At 44.2% G+C, this 14,495-nt stretch overlaps 1 protein-coding gene across 3 annotated transcripts in view; it reads right to left on the bottom strand.

The window, feature by feature from the left end:
* anks6 (ankyrin repeat and sterile alpha motif domain containing 6) overlaps positions 1–8,496 on the bottom strand; it is a 30,027-nt gene extending 21,531 nt beyond the window's left edge. For 2 of the 3 annotated variants that reach the window (XM_089125849.1, XM_089125848.1), the window contains exons 1-2: positions 6,628–8,020; positions 6,421–6,544 (exon numbers count right to left, since the gene is read on the bottom strand). The gene's annotated coding sequence lies outside the window, so the exon portion shown is untranslated. Of the gene's footprint in view, positions 1–6,420; positions 6,545–6,627; positions 8,021–8,349 lie in introns of those variants that run through there. The other variant, XM_089125847.1, reaches the window with a different exon arrangement.
* Positions 8,497–14,495: the final 5,999 nt, after the last annotated feature.

Below are 14,495 nucleotides of genomic sequence, written 5' to 3'. Positions count from 1 at the left end.
CCCAACATTCTCTGCTTTCTAATCTAGACTTAAAACATATTCATTTTCTTTGGCTTTTACTTCAGTTTGAGAGCTGTATGTTTTTGTCTTCTAGTTGTCATTTTATTTTTGTTGTTTATTTAGGACTTGGGATGTATAACACTTTGGTCAACTTCTGTTGTTTTAAATGTGCTCTAGAAACGAACTTGACTTTGGATCAATGTATTGGAATTGATCTATTCAGATCAGAATCAGAAAGGCCCTTCGTATCGTCCATCAGCCGGATGTGGATGTTGAGCTCAACTTTCTTCTGTTCTGTGTTTTCCTGAGATTCATTATCCCTTCAGAACGAGCCCAGAGAAAGCGGCTGGAAATGAGATGAGTGATTCGACTGAACAAATCCTCCGTCAGGGAAAATGATTCGGGGAATTCTGCATTCAGAAGCTTTTCCCGTATTCAGTCGCAATCCTGATGTTTCTGTGATGTGACAGAAATACAGAAATATACCCCGAGCGCCGCGTGATGAATGATAACGGGACCTCACCCGCACAGGCTCTGATATATATTTAATGTTTTCCATGGTCTCCACGGCCTGATGGATGATCGGCTTCACCGGTGATTATATTAGTGTCTATTTCCAGCGTTCTCCCTCAGAACGGCCCGACTGGCCCTGACACGTGGATCGCAGTGTGTGAAACCGGGACTGGTGTGCATCATCATCATCATCATCATCATCGTGTATAGTATTTGCTGTGCTGGAGCCAAAGAAGACTCTGGAGTGAGTAATGTGACGGATGTGTCAGTGTTCAGTGTTCAAAATGAGTGTCTATTTATTTCCTTACAATAATCTATCACTTGATACAGCTGAATGGAAACAGACACACAATCTTCCGTGTTTACAGTAAATCATGAAAGTCTCAAGATAACGAGATTCATTGTCACCCATTAGCGTGGAGCATAAACCAATTAGACTACAATATCCATGGATGGAGCCTAATATTATATATTTTTGCTTCGATTCCACTAAACCTGTGTTGTGATTGTAGTGTAGTGTTTTGCATCGGTATATCACACACTTTGTTCAATGATTCCTCTATGTGTGTATTCTCTCTTTACTGAGATGTGCGTGTACTGTACATGTAGTGCCATAATGAAGCCTGGATCTCTTCTTTTGTTCTACAATATTTAATGATTGTACGAACACTGACTCAGTGAAAATATCGGTTGCTTTTACGTGTGTGTGTGTGTGTGTGTGTGATCTACAGTCATGTTTCAATCGTATTTCACAGTAAATGTGTTTTTTGAAGGAATGATTGTGCAAGAGCCAGATTTCTTTAAAGATGTGAATGCAACGCAATGTTCTGAACATTAGACAGCCTGTGTTACAGCGATAACCGTTGGAGTTTTGTGTCTAGAGTTTAGAAAAATGACTTCAAGGTTCTGAAAATAGTAGCAAAGTGATTGTAAAAAACGAATATTCTCAAAATGTGATTTATCAGCCTTCATGAAACGTTTTAATGTTTGAAGAATAGTGTGTTCCTTTAACGTTTGCATAACATTCATAAATCACGTTTTCATAACTGAATGGGAGTGTGTGAATCCTCACTGCTGGTCCATTGATCTGGCAAAGAGCAAAAAGAGCCACAATCTTCTAATCTTCTTAACGAATTCTCCACGTGTCGAGCCTGTAACGAGTGATGTTGTGCATAGCAAACCTGCATGATCGAGCTGTCTTTGTAATAGGGTCTGAGAAGGTCAGCTGGTCATCAAAGATTACTCCAAAATTTCTGACCGACCTTGATGAAGTGATACCCTACCCTAGCTGGATAGATCAAATAAATAATTTGACACAAAATATACATTTAAAATATATATTTTAAATTTATAATAAACTTTATTATCTTATTTATTATTTAAATAATTTATTGTTATTTATTATTATACCTCACAGACTCACACACACTCTCTCACACACACACACACACTCTCACAGACTCACACACTCTCTCACACACACACTCTCACAGCGAGTCAAGCATTTGCTTTGAGTCTACGAGGCAGAGCCGATAACCTTGAGTGCTGTGACGCCTTTCTATGGACTATTAATAAACCTCATTAGAATTTCAGCTTGTCCTTTCAGTGTGAATACATGCAGACCGACAGCCAATTATATTCAAAGACAAACATCTGAGAGCGTCAGAAGAAGCATAAGGACAATCCAGAACGATCCAGAACAATCTAGAACAATCTGCTCTCGCAAGTCTTTCCCTGACAGCTCCTTCTCATCAGTGTGTGTTATATTCAGTGTTCAGTGAAGGACAGAGAGCGTGAAGGAGAGTGTATGAGTGAGACAACTGAAAGAGCGGATGGGAAAAGATTGGAGAAAAATTAGAAAAGATAAAAAGAAGAGAAAAGATGGAAAAATAAACACCATCAGTTCTTCACTGACAGAAACATCAGTCAGGACAATATGAGCATTTTATATTTTATTTTTAATATTTTAAGACTCAAAGTGAATCTGCTAAAGGGTTCATTTTAATCTGATTTCAGACAACATCTGATTTAACTTGATGTGACATATTTCTGCGCACAAACAAAGGATTAAATGCAACAGTGATGAGATCGAGCCGGCACTGCCATTCAGACACACACAGTTTAAGTGAATATGAAGTCTCCATCAACAGTAGAATGAAGGCTTTACTGTTCAATAAACCTTTCAGGAATTATTCTGTGCCGTATTAACATTTGCCAGAGAAAGAACACTGATGACTGACCTCACATAATAATGTAAATGTCAGAATAAGTGATCCTGCACATTTCATACTGTACACCGAGTTACTGCACACCGAGCCACTGCACTGCACACCGAGTCACTGTACAGCGAGTCACTGCACACCGAGTTACTGCACACCGAGTCACTGTACACCGAGTCACTGCACACCGAGTCACTGCACACCGAGTCACTGTACACCGAGTCACTGCACACCGAGTCACTGTACAGCGAGTCACTGCACACCGAGTCACTGCACACCGAGTCACTGTACACCGAGTCACTGTACACCGAGTCACTGCACACCGAGTCACTGTACACCGAGTCACTGCACACCGAGTCACTGCACACCGAGTCACTGTACACCGAGTCACTGCACACCGAGTCACTGTACACCGAGTCACTGCACACCGAGTCACTGCACACCGAGTCACTGCACACCGAGTCACTGCACACCGAGTCACTGTACACCGAGTCACTGCACACCGAGTCACTGTACGAGAGAGTCTGATGAAGGGCTGAACGCGAAACTGATCAAACGTCAAGAGGCTTTTTAAATCTCAAGAAACACATTCATCCTGATCTCAACTGCACCAATAATAACTCTGTGTGTGTGAGTGTGTGTGTGTGTGTGTGTGGGCTGAAAGCTTGTAATGCTGAGATATAAGTGAATTAGAGCGCCTGAATGAGAAACATCAGTCTTGATTATCTGAACTCAGTAGAGAATGGAAGTGTTTCTGTTCACAGAGAAATATCACTGAGGCATAATGAATGTCATTTACAATTTAAATAGAACTGGAAGGATTTTAAATAGCTTTTAAAGAGATGCTAAAACAAAATTTTAAGCAAAGAAACTGACATTTAAATAATTTGAAATGGTCGTGTGTTTCCTCAAGATCACACAGCCCTGTGCACATCACGAGATTAGTCTGATAATCATAATCATATACACTCTTCAGATTTAAAAAAACAGATCAAAAGCACCGTCTTCTATTGTTCAGTAGAAAAAACAAGAAAACAAAGGCAGAGCTTTTCAAAAAATGATATTCATAAGCATGTTTGATGGAGGTCTCGCTCTTGAGTCTGTAATTGCTAATAAAACACAAACTCATCTAATATCCTCCTCTTGCCTTCTCATCTTGCAAAAATAAATAAACATCCTTAAAATAAGATGCACAATCTAGCAGAAGCACATAACATTAAAAGGCCTCTTTAGAATGAAGTGTATTTTTCCGTTTTACACACAAAACAAGGAAAAATGCATTGAAATAAGAAAGGAACAATGTTCACAGACAAGACAAATACAGGACACTTTAGAAACAGTGAACAGAATCTGAGATTTAAACATCTGCTGAAGATCAGGATTGATAAGATATTGATAATGAGTATATCTGCAGTCTCTGTAACACATATCCACATACAGGCTTCAGCACATTATCTGATGATAGTCGTGGACAGGGATAGTCTTGGACAGGGTTAGTCTTGGACAGGGTTAGTCGTGGACAGGGTTAGTCGTGGACAGAGTTAGTCGTGGACAGGGTTAGTCGTGGACAGGGATAGTCTTGGACAGGGTTAGTCGTGGACAGGGTTAGTCGTGGACAGGGTTAGTCTTGGACAGGGTTAGTCGTGGACAGGGTTAGTCGTGGACAGGGTTAGTCGTGGACAGGGTTAGTCGTGGACAGGGTTAGTCGTGGACAGAGTTAGTCGTGGACAGGGTTAGTCGTGGACAGGGATAGTCTTGGACAGGGTTAGTCGTGGACAGGGTTAGTCGTGGACAGGGTTAGTCTTGGACAGGGTTAGTCTTGGACAGGGTTAGTCTTGGACAGGGTTAGTCGTGGACAGGGATAGTCTTGGACAGGGTTAGTCTTGGACAGGGTTAGTCTTGGACAGGGTTAGTCTTGGACGGGGTTAGTCGTGGACAGGGATAGTCTTGGACAGGGTTAGTCTTGGACAGGGTTAGTCGTGGACAGGGTTAGTCGTGGACAGGGATAGTTTTGGACAGGGTTAGTCTTGGACAGGGTTAGTCGTGGACAGGGTTAGTCTTGGACAGGGTTAGTCTTGGACAGGGTTAGTCGTGGACAGGGATAGTCTTGGACAGGGTTAGTCGTGGACAGGGATAGTCTTGGACAGGGTTAGTCTTGGACAGGGTTAGTCGTGGACAGGGTTAGTCTTGGACAGGGTTAGTCGTGGACAGCGATAGTCTTGGACAGGGTTAGTCTTGGACAGGGTTAGTCGTGGACAGGGATAGTCTTGGACAGGGTTAGTCTTGGACAGGGTTAGTCTTGGACAGGGTTAGTCTTGGACAGGGTTAGTCGTGGACAGGGATAGTCTTGGACAGGGTTAGTCGTGGACAGGGTTAGTCTTGGACAGGGTTAGTCTTGGACAGGGTTAGTCGCGGACAGGGTTAGTCTTGGACAGGGTTAGTCGTGGACAGGGTTAGTCTTGGACAGGGTTAGTCTTGGACAGGGTTAGTCTTGGACAGGGTTAGTCGTGGACAGGGATAGTCTTGGACAGGGTTAGTCTTGGACAGGGTTAGTCTTGGACAGGGTTAGTCGTGGACAGGGTTAGTCTTGGACAGGGTTAGTCTTGGACAGGGTTAGTCTTGGACAGGGTTAGTCGTGGACAGGGATAGTCTTGGACAGGGTTAGTCTTGGACAGGGTTAGTCTTGGACAGGGTTAGTCTTGGACAGGGTTAGTCGTGGACAGGGATAGTCTTGGACAGGGTTAGTCTTGGACAGGGTTAGTCGTGGACAGGGTTAGTCGTGGACAGGGATAGTCTTGGACAGGGTTAGTCTTGGACAGGGTTAGTCGTGGACAGGGTTAGTCTTGGACAGGGTTAGTCTTGGACAGGGTTAGTCGTGGACAGGGATAGTCGTGGACAGGGTTAGTCGTGGACAGGGATAGTCTTGGACAGGGTTAGTCTTGGACAGGGTTAGTCGTGGACAGGGTTAGTCTTGGACAGGGTTAGTCTTGGACAGGGTTAGTCGTGGACAGGGATAGTCTTGGACAGGGTTAGTCTTGGACAGGGTTAGTCGTGGACAGGGATAGTCTTGGACAGGGTTAGTCTTGGACAGGGTTAGTCGTGGACAGGGTTAGTCTTGGACAGGGTTAGTCTTGGACAGGGTTAGTCGCGGACAGGGTTAGTCGCGGACAGGGTTAGTCTTGGACAGGGTTAGTCGTGGACAGGGTTAGTCTTGGACAGGGTTAGTCTTGGACAGGGTTAGTCGCGGACAGGGTTAGTCTTGGACAGGGTTAGTCGCGGACAGGGTTAGTCGCGGACAGGGTTAGTCTTGGACAGGGTTTGTCGTGGACAGGTTTACTGATCAGAATAAGCTGATGATGACATCACTGCTCTCCGCAGAACTGCTTTAATGAAATGAACTTTTAATAATTGATGATCTTCATAACTGGATCACACTGTTTCTTTACACAGATTATTACTCTGAGGCTGCTTTGAAACTATCTGTATTATATAAAGCAAAAATATATAATAAAATGTAAATATTAGTTATTAGAAAAGATAATGACAAAAAAGCTTATCAATTATTAGCTTAGCAATTTTACAGTTGTTCTGTATTCCATCCGAATGGATTCCTCCCCCCTGTCATCATCACCTTCATCTTCATAATCACTCATCACAAACTCTCTCTCTCTGGTGTCATTGATCATACCTGTGACTCACTCGACTACACATCTGCATTCCTGTTTCCCTCCGTCTTCTTCATCATCATCATCATCTTCATTATAATCATCTTCATCTTCGTCCATTCTCGGATTACTCTTCGGTCCTGGGACCTGCATCAGGAGAGGACATTGTTATTATCAAGCTTTATCAGTCGTTATTGTAATAATGATGTGCACGTGCAGAAGAGTCATACCTCTGGGCTGTTATGGAGTGCATGTGTTTTCATGTGTCCGATTCACTCATCAGTCGGTCATTAATCACATGACAACATTTCATAGCCATTCTAGCCAAATCATGTTTAATTCTTGGAGTGATGCTTATTCATTTCATTCACTGCACCAGAACCACGGCTGCATGATGTCTCTCATGTGACGGTCACAAAAAGATTTTCCTTTAGTGGCCGAATATGCGGAACACATGCCTACAATACAACAGAGAGAGAGAGGGAGAGAGACAGAGATAAAAGAGTGAGAGCCTCAGGGATGAGGGAAGGGGGCAAGAGAGAGAGAGAGTGGGGGGGGGGGATAGGGAGACTGAGATGAGAGAGAGACAGAGAGGGTGAGACAGAGAGAAAGACAGAGAGAGGGAGACAGAATGAGAGAAAGGGAGAGAGATAAAAGAGCGAGAGCCTCAGGGATGAGAGAAGGGGGCGAGCGAGAGCTGTTGTTGTGAGGTTCGGCGCTGCTGGAGATCATGTTTGTGTTTGTCTCTCGTCGTCCCGTTGCGTTTGGTCCCTGCTGAGCAGATCTGAGGCCGCATGTGTTCATGGTTTGAAGCCGCATGTTAAACAGCTGATCTCAGTCTCTCTGCGCTCTGAGGGACACACGTTTGTGTCTATCAGTGATAAATAAACATCACTGCAGTGCTTTAACTCAGTGTATCGCTGCCGGAGTCACTCACAGGCCACGAAACTGGAGCAATGCAGAGTTTACATGCGGCGCTTCACTGCACTAACATGCTTATCGTTCTCCCTGATTTAGGTGAAACAGCACAGTCAGCGCATTCAAATATAAGACATTAATACTTTTAAGGTTTTACTTTGAAGTTGACATGAAAAGGAAGTTGCGCTGGTCTCCTCTCCTCTATTGTGTCATACGTCCGAGTGAAACAATGAAACGTGGGCAAAGCTCTGAGACTCAAAATCAGCTCTTCTCCATCGACATGTCATCCCTAGAATCTGTCATTCAAAAACATGGCTTTCCCATCACTGCTATCATCTAATTACTGGAGTGCCTCAGGGCTCAGTGCTGGGACCGCTTCTCTTCTCCATCTACATGTCAACCCTAGAATCTGTCACTCATGGCTTTCCCATCACTGCTACACTGATGACACACAACTCTACCTCTCATTCCAGCCAGAGAATCCGACGGTAGCTGGACGGAATCCAACTTTCCCGCTGGATGAAAGAGCATCACCTTCGACTTAAGCTCTTGCTCCATCCAGACTGAACTATTGTAAAGCTCTCTCCTTCCAGCGTCACTCAAACCTGCAACTGATCCAGAAGCAAAATCAAAGTTTGCAAAAGAGAATCCACGTCATCACAGCCGAGATCTATGAAAGTACAGCAGTAGATAAACTCTTCTGTAGATAAACTCTCATTACTAAGAATGGGAATTAAATGCCTGGGAATTACTGATATGCATTTTTACATATTTTGGTTCTTGAAGTCCAGAATGCTGATTTCAGTTTAGCTATACTTAAAATATTACATTAACATAGAAAACAATAAGAGAAACAGTACGAGAAGAGCAGCGAAAGGCGAGAGAGTCGGACTGTTGCTTTTTAATCATATCAAGCATTTAAAATGGTTTTCACTTTGCAGGATGTAGAAAGAATCAGCATGAGTCGTGTGAGAGTGGCAGTGATTTGTTTGGGTCTAATGAGAGTGCGGGGTTGTTCTGTCGCTCTGCCTCACGTGTTGTTCGAGGAAGTTGTGTTTTGCTGTTTGGGTTCGACCCGCCGGCACCATGATCAGATGCACTAGTTTCTCCATGGGAAATCCAGCTGCTGATTTCCAGATAACTCCCCATTTCCCGAGAGAGAGCCAAGGGTTCTGTGTCTGCGCACACACACACACACACACACACACTGCGTTTACAGACTCAAAGGTCAGTTTAAATACATTTCAGAACAATGAAATCTCAGTCTTGTGATTGTCATTAAAACAAACATCATATACATGTCATATTTCAGTGACATTTATACAAGCCTGAATGTGATTCACCAGATCAAGCCGGATGTTTTCTCTCCACCAACATCAGAGTTCTTCATCATGTCTCTCTGTGTTTGAATCAGCTGGTGTTTTAGAGAGAGAATCACTAACTACCCACATCACCCACTAACTAACCTCACTAACCACCCACACCCCCTACTCATATCACCAACTAACTACCCACATACCCCACTAACTAACCTCACTAACTATCACTAACCTCACTAACTACCCAAATCACGCACTAACTACCCACATCCACTACCCATATCACCCACTAACTACCCACATCCCCCACTAACTAACCTCACTAACTACCCACATCATCCACTAACTACCAACATCCCCCACTATCTAACCTCACTAACTACCAACTTACCTCACTAAGTAACCTAACTAACTACCCACATCACACACTAACTATCCACATCATCCACTAACTACCCACATCCCCCACTATCTAACCTCACTAACTACCACTAACCTCACTAAGTAACCTCACTAACTACCCACATCCACAACCCACATCACCCACTAATTACCCACATCCTCCACTAACTAACCTCACTAACTACCCACATCACACACTAACTAACCTCATTAACCACCCACATCTCCCACTAACTAACCTCACTATCCACCAACGCCCTCACTAACCTCACTAACTACCCACATCCACTACCCATATCACCCCACTAATTACCCACATCCTCCACTAACTAACCTCACTAACTACCCACATCACACACTAAGTAACCTCATTAACCACCCACATCTCCCACTAACTAACCTCACTATCTACCAACGTCCCCCACTAACCTCACTAACTACCCACATCCACTACCCATATCACTCCACTAATTACCCACATCCTCCACTAACCTCACTAACTACCCACATCCACTACCCATATCACTCCACTAATTACCCACATCCTCCACTAACCTCACTAACTACCCACATCCCCTACTCATATAACCAACTAACTACCCACATCCCCCACTAACCTCACTAACTACCACTAACCTCACTAAGTAACCTCACTAACTACCCACATCCACTACCCATATCACTCACAAACTACCCACATCCTCCACTAACTAACCTCACTTACTACTATCGCTAACCTCACTAACTACCCACATCACCCACTAACCTCACTAACTACCCACATCGACTACCCATATCACCTACTAACTACCCACATCCCCCACTAACTAATCTCACTAACTACCCACATCGACTACCCATATCACCTACTAACTACCCACATCCCCCACTAACTAATCTCACTAACTACCGCTAACCTCACTAAGTAACCTCACTAACTACCCACATCCACGACCCATATCACCCACTAATTACCCACATCCTCCACTAACTAACCTCACTAACTACCCACATCTCCCACTAACTAATCTCACTATCTACCAACGTCCCCCACTAACCTCACTAACTAATCCTCTGTCTGTCAAACACACTGTCTGTCTTCATCTTCAGTCTGCTGAGGTTCTGACCATTTGCATTTTTCTTTACAATAAATTCATATATTGTATATGATTAAATGACATTGAGATGTTCTAAATGTCCGCTCAGAACTCAGAAAGGAGTGATGTGGTGGTCGAGAACAAAACGCCTCTATTTTCCAGCTAATGTAATTAATCTCATTAATTTATCTGTCACAGAGAAGAGAGAATGATTCCCTTATATTATTTGATGAGAAATTTAGCTTTGAAACTTAATATAATAATATTGATGCACAGTCCCAAACTCTCATAAATATATATTATTGTTATTGAGAAAAATATCCCGAGGCTCGTGACACACACACACACACACACACTCACGAGTGTGATGGAGTGGGATTGCTGGAAGCTTCTAGTGATGAACATATAACTTCTGTAAGGAGATCCACACGAGAGTCAGCCAAAGCGACCATAGACACGCCGGCCGCTGAGCTCGACGCTGCCGATACTGTGGCAGCTCCACATTCATTCTTCTGCGCCGTTTGGACGTTTTCCTTTGTTGTTATTATGCTGTTCAAAAGATCTCTGTCGTGGAGCGTTTCTCTGGAGATCTCAGGCGCTCGTCTCTCTGTTGAGAAGCAGAGGCATTCTCACAAGAAGGGAACGTCCCCAAAGAGTGTGTGTTATTTATTTATTTAGACGTTAGACTGCAGTGGGAAAACAAGAAACGGCCTCAAGGTTTACAGACTATATATAATGTTCTGCAGCTTCACATGTTATGACATACTGTTCCACAATCAGAGAGAAAACTATCTGGAATATTCCTGAAGAAATCATCCCATTTTTATTATACGGTCCATTTCTGCCAAAATAAAAAAGGCAAAATTATGGCATAGTCATAATTATGAGATAGAAGGTCAAAATTATCAGACAAAGTCAACATTATGACATGCTAAGTCTGATTAAATGTTAAAAAGTCTTTTTTTTCATAATTTTTATTTTTTGTCATTATTATGATTTACAAAAGCGTGTTTTTTTCTTATGTGGCAGAGCTATGAGTGTAATATCGCATCTGATATATTCAGATGAAGACGATGATGATAATTGGTGGTGATGATGATGATGGTGTTTGTTTATAGAGAACATGAAGATCTTCCTCATGTCGATCAGATTGAATCTCTCTATAAGGATGTTTGAAGGTCAGAGACTCTGATGCGAACGACCTCTGACCTCACGTCTGTGTCAGTTCCTTTTGAATCAATATTAATATCAGGATCTGTAGTCCAGGTGGTCAGAGAGCAGCTAACAAGAAGTGCAGTGATGTCACTTCCTGTAGTCAACCTCACTGATCGCGATGAAGACATTCCATCTCCTTTAATGCTCGTTTTTCCAAAAGTTCCCAACATTATTAAATGTTGGCAGTAAACATTTAAACAATTGGACCGGAAAAACTCCAAACAGACTGAAAGTGATTATATAACGTGGAAATGCATGTGTGTTCCTCCAAATCGCACAGAAACTGGAAACAGAGCAAGAGCAGCGCATGATGAACAGACGGAGGAATAAATTACTCTGCGCATATTAATGAACGCGTTTGGAAAGGAGAATATTACTCCCTGCCATATATGAGTGGTTTCTGCAGTCTTGAAGAACAGAACAGGAACACCGGGGCTAGTTGTCACAGCCATCACTCTCTCCAGTGAATATTTCTCTGGGTTTAATTTTGATAACCAGTTTATCCATAAACACAAACCATAAAATAATGACAGCAGAAAACAACAGCGGGTGAACAAATTAAAGTGTAAAGCATGAAGCAAACGGGATTTTAAAAAACAGAAATATTACAGAAAACAAACTGTGATGGCGGACCACTGATAGCTGGGACGTATTGGTTTACTTCTTTAACAAGCTATCCAACGCAAAGAAACTTAAATTGTACCTTTTTTGATGGATGAGATGGGATGCCAGCAGGTAGTAGGTTGATAAGCCGAGTAAGGCAGGCAGCGGGCAGGTAGTATCAGACAGGATGGATTCCAGTAATCCAACCAACAACTGGTAGTTGATTGAAGAAAGGGTGTTAAAAGGCACAACTTAAATGTCAAAACTAATGTCCACGTAGTGTTTAATTGATTCAATAGCGTTTCAATAGCAAAGTAAAGAACTGTATGCTTGTACGTTCCAAAAGCTTCCTTTTTCTTTTCTTGTGTTTTAAAAAGTGAGAGGCGGCCATCTTTTTATTCAAACTTTCTCACCAACTGTCAAAATAAAAGTCCCTACAAAATAAAGGATCCTAAATCTAACAAAACATTCCAGTGCTCCAATAGCACAACAATTTAGATTAAACCAAACTCAAAATAGCTCCTACACAAACAATCATTGTTTTGGTGATCAAATATTGCCATCAGAAACCGCATACATTTATATCATATAAGAGCTGTTGTTGTTCATGATATAAAGTGGCGCAGCGTTTGCTCTGATCTGTGTTTCTCTTCAATAGTTTGATTGATTAGAGCTGCATTTCTCTGGCAGCGTTTCTCACGGTGAGGATGAAACAGACACACACACACACACACACACACTCACACATTATTCCTCTCAGAAAACGGGTCATCTGTGGGAGTATCTCTGGGACAGGGATGATGTTGTGCATCTGAAGCCTGAACAGATCCACACCCGTGAAGGCCATGTTTACTTCTGCAGTGTTCAGACACACACTGCAATTGATTTCCTTCAGCATGTAGTTAAAACACACACACACTTCAGATCTTTATATCTATAACACACACACTCTTTAGATCAATGCTTTACATGTTTTCAGACACGCGTTGCATTTGAGGAGACGCTGCTCACGGAGTCTTCTGCGTCACACCGAATGTTTATGAGGATCGTTCAGGACAGGATAATATAAACAAAGCACAGGAATGAGATCTATCGTCCTGGGTACGAGCCAACGACTGACTCACGGGGGAACGACCGACTACGACTGACTCACAGGAGAACGACTGACTCGCGGGAGAACGACCGACTCACAGGAGAACGACTGACTCGCGGGAGAACGACCGACTCGCGGGAGAACGACCGACTCGCGGGAGAACGACCGACTCGCGGGAGAACGACCGACTCGCGGGAGAGCGACCGACTCGCGGGAGAACGACCGACTCGCGGGAGAACGACCGACTCGCGGGAGAACGACCGACTCGCGGGAGAACGACCGACTCGCGGGAGAACGACCGACTCGCGGGAGAGCGACCGACTCGCGGGAGAACGACCGACTCGCGGGAGAACGACCGACTCACGGGAGAACGACCGACTCAGAACGACCGACTCGCGGGAGAGCGACTGACTCACGGGAGAACGACCGACTCAGAACGACCGACTCGCGGGAGAGCGACCGACTCAGAACGACCGACTCACGGGAGAGCGACCGACTCAGAACGACCGACTCACGGGAGAACGACCGACTCAGAACGACCGACTCGCGGGAGAGCGACTGACTCACGGGAGAACGACCGACTCAGAACGACCGACTCGCGGGAGAGCGACTGACTCACGGGAGAACGACCGACTCACGGGAGAACGACTGACTCACGGGAGAACGACCGACTCAGAACGACCGACTCACGGGAGAACGACCGACTCAGAACGACCGACTCGCGGGAGAGCGACTGACTCATGGGAGAACGACCGACTCAGAACGACCGACTCGCGGGAGAACGACTGACTCACGGGAGAACGACCGACTCACAGGAGAACGACCGACTCACGGGAGAACGACCGACTCACGGGAGAACGACCGACTCACGGGAGAACGACCGACTCGCGGGAGAACGACTGACTCACAGGAGAACGACTGACTCACAGGAGAACGACTGACTCACAGGAGAACGACTGACTCACAGGAGAACAACTGACTCACATGAGAACGACTGACTCACTGGAGAACGACTGACTCACTGGAGAACGAATGACTCACAGGAGAACGACTGACTCACTGGAGAACGACTGACTCACAGGAGAACGACTGACTCACGGGAGAACGACTGACTCACGGGAGAACGACTGACTCACAGGAGAACGACTGACTCACTGGAGAACGACTGACTCACTGGAGAACGACTGACTCACTGGAGAACGACTGACTCACTGGAGAACGACTGACTCACGGGAGAACGACTGACTCACGGGAGAACGACTGACTCACAGGAGAACGGCTAGTGCTTTGCTTCGGATAGTTCTTTGCCTCCACATCATGTATTATATTTAACACACAGCTAGCCATGGATTAACCCTTACACATGACACACAGAACAAGCGATGTGGAGTTTAGCTCTGCTAATAATGATCAGACTGAGAATCATGAGTTGAGAAACACATCAGAGGTCA

Source organism: Pimephales promelas, chromosome 22 (assembly GCF_988280905.1).
Source record: "Pimephales promelas chromosome 22, fPimPro1.hap1.1, whole genome shotgun sequence".
NCBI lineage: Eukaryota > Metazoa > Chordata > Actinopteri > Cypriniformes > Leuciscidae > Pimephales > Pimephales promelas.
Note: the sequence above shows the minus strand (reverse complement) of the source record. Positions and strands in the feature narration are given on the sequence as shown.